This window comes from Podarcis bocagei (genome assembly GCF_964188305.1).
Source record: "Podarcis bocagei genome assembly, chromosome: 8".
Taxonomy (NCBI): domain Eukaryota; kingdom Metazoa; phylum Chordata; class Lepidosauria; order Squamata; family Lacertidae; genus Podarcis; species Podarcis bocagei.
The window spans coordinates 30,565,557-30,576,105 of NC_138133.1; positions in this window are offsets into that span (position 1 = coordinate 30,565,557).

The window sequence follows — 10,549 nt, forward strand, 5'->3', positions numbered from 1 at the left end:
CCAAGATAAAAAAGAAAGGCTTTGCAACAGAATTTTTGAGATTTGAAAAGGAGGTGATCTATAATGAGGAGAAAACACTTTCTAAAATGTACAAAATTTTGTTAGAATGGCTGGTAAAGGAAGAGGAGGTTAAGTCAGTCATGGTAAAATGGTCTATGGATATAGGCCACAACATCCAACTTTCAGCATGGGAAAAACTGTGGAAGGAAGATCTCAAATTCACGGCATGCTATACCCTCAAAGAAAATTATATGAAGATCTTTTACCGCTGGTATTTAATACCTAAGAAATTGGCGATGATGTGTAGAAAAAAATCAAATCTGTGTTGGAAATGTAACAAAGCAGTAGGAACAATGTATCATGCATGCTGGAGATGTAAAAAAATAGGAGAATACAATCTACAATGAGTTTAAAAAGATGGGATACAATCTACAATGAGTTTAAAAAGATGTTTAAATTATCATTTTCCAAAAATCCAGAAGCTTTCCTTTCAGGAATCATTGGGGAGGGGGGGAGACCCGCAGCGAAGTTATTTATGTACGCTACCATGGCAGCGAGAGTATTGACAGCACAAAACTGGAAAGGAGACCAAATTCCAACAAAGAGGGACTGGCAAGTGAAGCTGATGGAATATGCAGAGATGGATAAGCTGATGGGGCAGTTAAGAGACCAAGAGTACCAAAAAATTAACAATAGGAGTAATTTTTAAAAAATATCTGAAAGACTACTGCGGCAATTTTGACTGCGCTAGAATGACTCGTAAAAACAACTAATAGAAACGGTGGGAATGATGGTTAATAGAAGATAAATTTGGAAAGGCATACAACATAGAATTCGAAGGACCCAAGTAAAAGGTGGAAAGAAGTCTGGTGGAAACAAAGTAAAAACACAATAAGTAGAAAAGTAACATAATTTTTATTTTCCTTTTTGTTTATGCATACATGTTCAATGGTGGAATGTCGAGGGATTTCGATTATTTATTGTGAATGTTGACGTGTATGAAAAGAATGGTTGTAAATCAATTGAAAAACCAATAAAGATGTTTTAGAGAGAGAGAGAATCCCCTAATGCCAGGATAACAAGAAGGGGCTCCAACTTTAGATCTTAGTGCAAGACAGGTTGGTATAGTCAGCTTCAGAAGATCCTTATTGAATTCTCAACACTGCTCAATGCCCTTATATGACCCCATTGCCCTTCTGCAGTTTAAGCCAGTGATCGTGCTCTTTTGGGACAGACTATACTGCTGTCTTGCTTTTGCTTCAGGCTCCAGCCTTCAAGCTCTTCATCCAGTCTCCCTTTGTTTTCTGTGCTCTTGTCTTCCTCTTCTTCATTTCTCTCAGCACTGGTAGAATAGATCTATTTATGCTCCAGCCAGCCTTTCAACCAATTAGATATGATTGATGTAGAATTCCTCCCCTCCTCAGACCACTTCTCCCATCCAATGAGTGACCAAGAATTTCCACCCAGTATGCCAATCAGAAGTCTAATTTTACAATCCCCTCTGTCAGTATTTAAAAGAACCCAGGTTTGCTCAGACCAACCTTATGTAACTGAATAACAACCAACTGCTAGCCACCAATAGACAGGTCATAAGAAGTCAACCTAATCCTAAAACGGAAAGCTGTCTGTGGACAAATGGTGGCTCCCTCAGCCTGAAAAGCGAGATGAGCGCAGCAACCCCTTAGTCGCCTTTGGCTGGACTTAACTGTCCAGGGGTCCTTTACCTTACCTTTTACCTAATCATGAAATGAAATGAAAGCAAAGGGACTAGGCATTTAGAACTTGTTTTAATGTTATAAAGCGGTTCCCCCTCCCTCAACCGAAAACATTTCTGGCAACCTCAGATTATGTTCTGGTAGGTTTGTGTTTATTCTTCCCTACACTGTGTGCTCAGCATCAATTTCCTGATTCCAAGCCTAGATCTAAAACTAGCATATACACATTTTAAACATTGAGTCATGTTCTTTAGAGGTCAGAAGTGTGGCTGAGAAATTGCTCATCAGCACAGAATAATCTCTTGGCCATTGTTACAATCTCTCTGAAGGCAGATTAAGGAGAAAATAAAAGTGATGTGACATGACTATATGAACATCTAGCTAAATGGCAGATAATTTAATGGAAACTGAAGGCCTTTCTTGGTTGGGACAACCTACTCTTCAGAGTGTTACCTTATTCTATTGACATTCATTGGTTTTGGCACAAGATGGCGGCATTTTTTCATCTCCGCCAAGCTAAGCAGTTGGCCCCTTATCTCTCTCACCCTGACCTAGCCACTGTGATCCACACGACGGTCACCTCCAGACTGGATTATTGTAACTCGCTCTACATGGGGCTGCCCTTGAGACTGACCCAGAAACTCCAGCGGGTGCAGAATGCCGCGGCGAGACTCCTTATGGGGTCTTCGCTGCGAGATCACATTCATCCAGTACTATACCAGCTGCACTGGCTCCCGGTGGAGTACAGGATCAGGTTTAAGGTGCTGGTTTTAACCTTTAAAGCCCTATACGGCCTAGGACCCTCGTACCTACGGGACCACCTCTCCTGGTATGCCCCACAGAGGAACCTACGGTCTGCAAATAAAAACATCCTGAAGGTCCCAGGCCTCAGATAGGTTAGGCTGGCCTCAACTAGAGCCAGGGCTTTCTCAGCTGCGGCTCCAATCTGGTGGAACACTCTGTCACAAGAGACTAGGGCCCTGCGGGACCTGACATCTTTCCGCAAGGCCTGCAAGACAGAGTTGTTCCACCAGGCCTTTGGTCAGGGCCCAGCCTGACTCCCTCCTCTGGCAACCTGCACAGAATTTTGCTTAACGGTTGCCATTAATTTGATTTTAATTAATTTTTATAATGAAATGTTTTAGTATGTTGGATTATTTGATTGTTTGTTTGATTGTTGTTAGCCGCCCTGAGCCCGGCTTCGGCTGGGGAGGGTGGGATATAAATAAATTTTATTATTATTATTATTATTATTATTATTATTATTATTATTATTATGGATCTCAGTGGCTGCCTGTTAGTATACAATTAGGACCATCTAAACCTGAGGAGCCCAATACAATTTAAATTACTTCCGTGGGAATAGGTATTTCAGTCATTAATCATTTGCACTTGACTAACAGTGTACTCTAATACATCTTTATTTAGACTGTTTTGCAGAGAAGACTGTGTAAACATGCATCTGACTGTACTGTGAATATTACCTTCTATTAAAGGGATGGGCTGCAAGCTAGGCAGTGCTTGGTTTCTACTGCAAGGTGTGCCAGGGCTCCAGCTTTCTTGGCAATCACACCTATTGCAAAGGAAAATCAGGGACATCTCAAGCCCAGCCCTTTGGAGCAGACCTTGAGAGAAGGGCTGCGGGGGGTGGGGAGGAAGGGAAGTTCCAATGCACAAGCAGAAGTCTATTTCAACAGGAGTGTTGGCTATCGCCCTATAATTTTAATAGAAATGTGAAAGATCTCACCATAGTGAGGAAGACTGTGAGCAGGTGATCTGTCAGCTCAGTCTGCAGTTGACAAGCAATTTCTGGGGTTCTGCTCTTCCTTATTATGCTTCTGTGTATTGCACTTAGACCAGAAAGCCTTCAGAGGACTTCTTCAAATACAGGTCTGTCCTCTGGACGGCAGACTAAGCCAGACACACAGGTCACCTGATAATGGTCATCTTACCCCCTGTGGGGTGATGTATTTCTAATTTATAGCATTTCCCACCTCTAAATAGGTATCAATACATACAAATCAGCATATGCCTGATGTCCTCTATTTTGGTAATGTATTCCCTCTTAGGATTTTTTTTTAGAGGCAATGGGGTGCGGGTTTTTTGGGTTTTTTGCTTAACAAATTTTCCATATAAAAGGATAAATTAGATAAATAGGTAGACCCTGGAAATATGGGCTGGCATGGTGTATGGATGCTAGGAAAAACTTGCATGCATGAACAAGCTTGATGACAGCTATGCCATGTGGGTTCTGCAAACAGCAGCAACAAACAAACAATTAAACAACCCTGCCTGTGTCAAAAGCACCAATTCCACAATAAACCCCCGTCTGGAAGCATGTTTAGTTTCCAATCTGCATAGAATTTTTGGTATGGAGCATCAGTCAGTCATGTGAGTGGCACAAAGCTTATACAGAGGTTATATGGTGTTTGCTTTTCAATGAGCATTCATCCTACTTTGCTTGCATGGAAGTTATATGTCTTGCTGTTAATCAGTCATTTATTTCACATTTTTTGGAACATTTTTCCATCACTTTCCTGATAGCAAAAAGTCTTTAAAAAAAGCTAGCAAATGGGCATGTGTCACGGAAGATGTTTGCAGAAAATGTTGGTGATGATACATGAAGCACTAAAGTTACGGTAGCTAGGGGCAATAAGAAAGGTCCAATTTTTTAGCTGATGTCCTAGATAACAGATGAAAGAAGAATGCTATCAGAGACATGAAGAAGCTGATTCTATTTGTGTGTGTGTGTGTATGTGTGTGTGTGTGAGAGAGAGAGAGAGAGAGAGAGATAGAATATTATTTTATTAATTTTCCAAAAAAACAAAAAATGAAAACAACAATACATATTCAAACATAGAAAGATATAGAGTTGACTTCCCCCTGTTCCCTTCCCTGGTTGCCTTGTTTATCATCATACCACATCTCCATTTTAAATTATAAAATCATTATATTTTTAAAATCGTATTTAAATCGTGCTAATGTATTAACCTGTATACATTGCTTCTGTATATATGCAATAAAGTCCTTCCAATCTTCTTTAAATGCATCGTCATCTCTTCCTTTTAATTTCAAAGTCAATTTTGCCATTTCAGCATATTCCATTAATTTCTCTTGCCAAACTTCTTTAAATGGGACACCTTTGAAGAAGCTGATTCTAAACTTTTCCTAAAACCACCACTATATTCTAATGAAACAAACTACAGTGGTGCCCTGCAAGACGAATGCCTCGCAAGACGGAAAACCTGCTAGACGAAAGGGTTTTCCGTTTTTGAGCTGCTTCGCAAGATGATTTTCCCTAAGGGCTTGCTTTGCAAGACGAAAATGTCTTGCAAGTGTTCCGATTCCCCCCCCCCCGCTTCCCCCCCTTTTCTAAGCCGCTAAGCCGCTAGTAGCCTTTTAGCCGCTAATCCGCTAAGCCTTTAATAGCCGCTAAGCCTTTAATAGCCGCTAAACCGCTAATAGCGCTAATCCGCTAAGCCGCTAATAGGGTTGCTTCGCAAGACGAAAAAACCGCTAGGCGAAGAGGCTCGCGGAACGGATTAATTTCGTCTTGCAAGGCACCACTGTAATCATAATTAAGGGTATCAAATTAGGGGTATTGCAATAATGCCCAGCATGCTAGCAAACAAATGAAGGCTGTTTAGCCTGCGGATTAAGTCACGTTTCCAAACAGAGATAGACTAGAAATATTGGCAATTGTTACCAGAAAAGGTTAAGTCAATGTTTGTTTGTTGTTGAAATTCTGTCCCCAGGGAACACAGTTTAGACATTTCCATGCTGGAAGTAAACACAAAAAAGGTCAAAGCAATTAACAGATAAAAAAAGATTTCTAGGCCAAACTAATGGCGATTGTAAGAGATCCATTTTGGATCTCCCACTTAAAAAGAAAGAAAGAGAAAGAAAAAAGACTAAATGTAACAGCTTTGGACCAGAGAGAGGCAGTTCTTGGGGAGAGGGGATTGGCTTCTTTCCCTATGCCATCTTCACAATTCTTATTGCTGTTACCAGCGATGTGACCAGGATTTCCTCAGCCTGGTACACTGTATCTGGATTGGGCTCCCTGCAGTATATTGACAAGAACTGCTGCTTATGTACCGGTATTTATATTAACTTAATCTAGCCTACCTCACAGGGCTGTTGCAAATATGAAAGGGGGTGGTGGAAAATGAACACAACTTTGAGTTCCTGTGTGGAAAAGCAAGATGAAAATACCAACTCCCTTCTTACTGTACTCAAACCTTTTTTTAAAACTGCTACTTCCCCAACCTAGTGTCCCCCTATGCTCGCTCTACTCAGACCTCTGCCTTAGTTTAAAATTGCTACTTTCCCCTCTCAGTTTCTCTCTAACCCTGATTTATTCTAACTTCTGCTGTTGTTTGAAACTGCCATTATAACCTGTGACCCTCCATCTTCTGCCTTCTCTTTTCCTCCCCTCCCCTCCCCTGACTTTATGCAAATCCAGGATTGTGATGCAGAACAACAAATTCTGCATTGGTGGTATGCAAAGACAGCCTTACATTTTTTTATATATAGGAAGATACACACACACACACACACACACACACACACACACACACACACACCATACTAGTATAGTATATACCTCCAGTTTGAGAAATAGAGACATTCTAGACCAGATTGCAAGTCTTAGTGTGACCTTCCACCCTCTCATATAATTCTGATCCAAGGAGAATTCCTAAGCCTTTAATAACTGACTAGAAGGAGACCATCACAATTAGTGGAAAAGTCATGCCTGCAATATTTGCATCACTGCAGGTACCTTCTTCTTCTTTGGTGATCACTCGTAGCTGAGTAAGATTGTCTTTCATGAATATGGTCTTAATGGTGTGTCTGTGACTGTGGAGGCCAATTCTGGATCCACATGTCCTTCCACAGTGGGGACATAGGTTTCTGGGCAGGAATTGATCATGGTGAGGATTTGCCACAGGTGCCTTCTTCTTAGCTTGTTTCTCCCTTTCACCCTGAGTTTGTGCTGTTTCAAAGTCCATGACGCCTTTGGTAGAGGCTATTCTCCAATTCCCCTTCATGGATCACTGCCTTGCCCCTTCATGGATCACTGCCTTGCCGTGGCGAAGGGGCTTGAAGAACTCAGAGAAGCTATGAACTATGCCGAGCAGGGCACCCAAGATGAACAGGTCATAGTGGAGAGTTTTGACCAAACGTGATCCACCTGGAGTAGGAACCAGCAAGCCACTCCAGTATCCCTGCCAAGAAAACTCCATGGACAAAGACAACAGACATATAAAAGTTATGACGCTGGAAGATGAGCCCCTCAGGTCGGAAGGTGTCCAACATGCTACTGGGGAAGAGCGGAGGACAAGTACAAGTAGATCCAGAGCTGATGAAGCGGCTGGGCCAAAGCCGAAAGGACGCTCAGTTGTGGATATGCATGGAAGTGAAAGGAAAGTCCAATGCTGTAAAGAAAAATATTGCATAGGAACCTGGAATGTAAGAACCATGAACCTGGGTAAGTTGGATGTGGTCAAAAATGAGATGGCAAGAATAAATATTGACATCCTGGGCATCAGTGAGCTAAAATGGACGGGAATGGGCGAATTCAGTTCGGATGACTATCATATCTACTACTGTGGGCAAGAAACCCGTAAAAGAAATGGAGTGGCCCTCATAGTCAACAAAAGAGTGGCGAAAGCTGTACTGGGATGCAGTCTCAAAAATGATAGAATGATCTCGATACGAATCCAAGGCAGACCTTTTAACATCACAGTAATCCAAGTTTATGCACCAACTACTGGTGCTGAAGAAACTGAAATTGACCAATTCTATGAAGACTTACAAGACCTTATAGAAGTGACACCAAAGAAGGATGTTCTGCTCATTATAGGGGATTGGAATGCTAAAGTAGGGAATCAAGAGATAAAAGGAACAACTGGCAAGTTTGGCCTTGGAGATCAAAACGAAGCAGGGCAAAGGCTAATAGAGTTCTGTCAAGAGAACAAGCTGGTCATCACAAACACGCTTTTCCAACAACACAAGAGACGACTCTACACATGGACATCCCCAGATGGGCAACATCGAAATCAGATTGATTATATTCTCTGCAGCCAAAGATGGAGAAGCTCTATACAGTCAGCAAAAACAAGACCTGGAGCTGACTGTGGCTCAGATCATCAGCTTCTTATAGCAAAATTCAAGCTTAAACTGAAGAAAGCAGGAAAAACCACTGGACAGGTAAGATACAATCTAAACCAAATCCCTTATGAATACACAGTGGAAGTGAGGAACAGGTTTAAGGATTTAGATTTGCTGGACAGAGTGCCTGAAGAACTATGGGTGGAGGCTCGCAACATTATACAGGAGGCAGCAACTAAAACCATCCCAATGAAAAAGAAATGCAAGAAAGCAAAGTGGCTGTCCAACGAGGCCTTACAAATAAGAGAGCCAGTGTGGTGTAGTGGTTAAGAGCGGTAGTCACGTAATCTGGGAAACCGGGTTCGTGTCTCCGCTCCTCCACATGCAGCTGCTGGGTGACCTTGGGCCAGTCACACTTCTGTGAAGTCTCTCAGCCCCACTCACCTCACAGAGTGTTTGTTGTGGGGGAGGAAGGGAAAGGAGAATGTTAGCCGCTTTGAGACTCCTTAAAGGGAGTGAAAGGCGGGGTATCAAATCCAAACTCTTCTTCTTCTTCTTCATTATACAGGAGGCAGCAACTAAAACCATCCCAATGAAAAAGAAATGCAAGAAAGCAAAGTGGCTGTCCAACGAGGCCTTACAAATAACGGGGGAGAGAAGGCAAGCAAAATGCGAGGGAGATAGTGAAAGATACAGGAAATTGAATGCAGATTTCCAAAGAATAGCAAGGAGAGACAAGAAGGCCTTCTTAAACGAGCAATGCAAAGAAACAGAGGAAAGCAACAGAATGGGAAGAACCAGAGATCTGTTCAAGAAAATCGGAAATATGAAAGGAACATTCCGTACAAAGATTACCATAATAAAGGACAAAAGTGGTAAAGACCTAACTGAAGCAGAAGACATCAAGAAGAGGTGGCAAGAATACACAGAGGAATTATACCAGAAAGATATGGATGTCTCGTACACCCCAGGTAGTGTGGTTGCTGACCTTGAGCCAGACATCCTGGAGAGTGAAGTCAAATGGGCCTTAGAAAGCACTGCAAATAACAAGGCCAGTGGAAGTGATGGTATTCCAGCTGAACTGTTTAAAATTTTAAAAGATGATGCTGTTAAAGTGCTACACTCAATATGCCAGCAAGTTTGGAAAACTCAGCAGTGGCCAGAGGATTGGAGAAGATCAGTCTACATCCCAATCCCAAAGAAAGGCAGTGCCAAAGAATGCTCCAACTACCGCACAATTTCACTCATTTCACATGCTAGCAAGGTTATGCTTAAAATTCTACAAGGAAGGCTCAAGCAGTATGTGGACCGAGAACTCCCAGAAGTGCAAGCTGGATTTAGAAGAGGCAGAGGAACCAGAGACCAAATTGCAAACATGCGCTGGATTATGGAGAAAGCTAGAGAGTTCCAGAAAGACATCTATTTCTGCTTCATTGACTATGCAAAAGCCTTTGACTGTGTTGACCACAGCAAACTATGGCAAGCTCTTAAAGAAATGGGAGTGCCTGATCACCTCATCTGTCTCCTGAGAAATCTCTATGTGGGACAAGAAGCTACAGTTAGAACTGGATATGGAACAACTGATTGGTTCCAAATTGGGAAAGGAGTACGGCAAGGCTGTATATTGTCTCCCTGCTTATTTAACTTATATGCAGAATTCATCATGCGAAAGGCTGGGCTGGATGAATCCCAAGCCGGAATTAAGATTGCCGGAAGAAATATCAACAACCTCAGATATGCAGATGACACAACCTTGATGGCAGAAAGTGAAGAGGAATTAAAGAACCTTTTAATGAGGGTGAAAGAGGAGAGCGCAAAATATGGTCTGAAGCTCAACATCAAAAAAACGAAGATCATGGCAACTGGGCCCATCACCTCCTGGCAAATAGAAGGGGAAGAAATGGAGGCAGTGAGAGATTTTACTTTCTTGGGCTCCATGATCAGTGCAGATGGTGACAGCAGTCACGAAATTAAAAGATGCCTGCTCCTTGGGAGAAAGGCGATGGCAAACCTAGACAACATCTTAAAAAGCAGAGACATCACCTTGCCAACAAAGGTCCGTATAGTAAAAGCCATGGTTTTCCCAGTAGTGATGTATGGAAGTGAGAGCTGGACCATAAAGAAGGCTGATCGCCGAAGAATTGATGCTTTTGAATTATGGTGCTGGAGGAGACTCTTGAGAGTCCCATGGACTGCAAGAAGATCAAACCTCTCCATTCCGAAGGAAATCAGCCCTGAGCGCTCACTGGAAGGACAGATCGTGAAGCTGAGGCTCCAATACTTTGGCCACCTCATGAGAAGAGAAGACTCCCTGGAAAAGACCCTGATGTTGGGAAAGATGGAGGGCACAAGGAGAAGGGGACGACAGAGAATGAGATGGTTGGATGGTGTTCTTGAAGCTACCAGCATGAGTTTGATCAAACTGCGGGAGGCAGTGGAGGACAGAAGTGCCTGGCGTGCTCTGGTCCATGGGGTCACGAAGAGTCGGACACAACTAAACGACTAAAACAAAAATTCTCCAATTGGAGAGTTTGCAGGCATGGTCTAGTCACACCATCTTTCATACTTCAAACAATGGGATCTATTCATCAATGGAAGGCAAAATATAAGGCTCAGTGGCCTACAAACTGAAGATTTCTGTTCCAGGCACTATTTTTTAATATATGCAATAAAGATAGGAATTTTAATGCCATGGATTATGTTTTTGCATTTCAGAACAG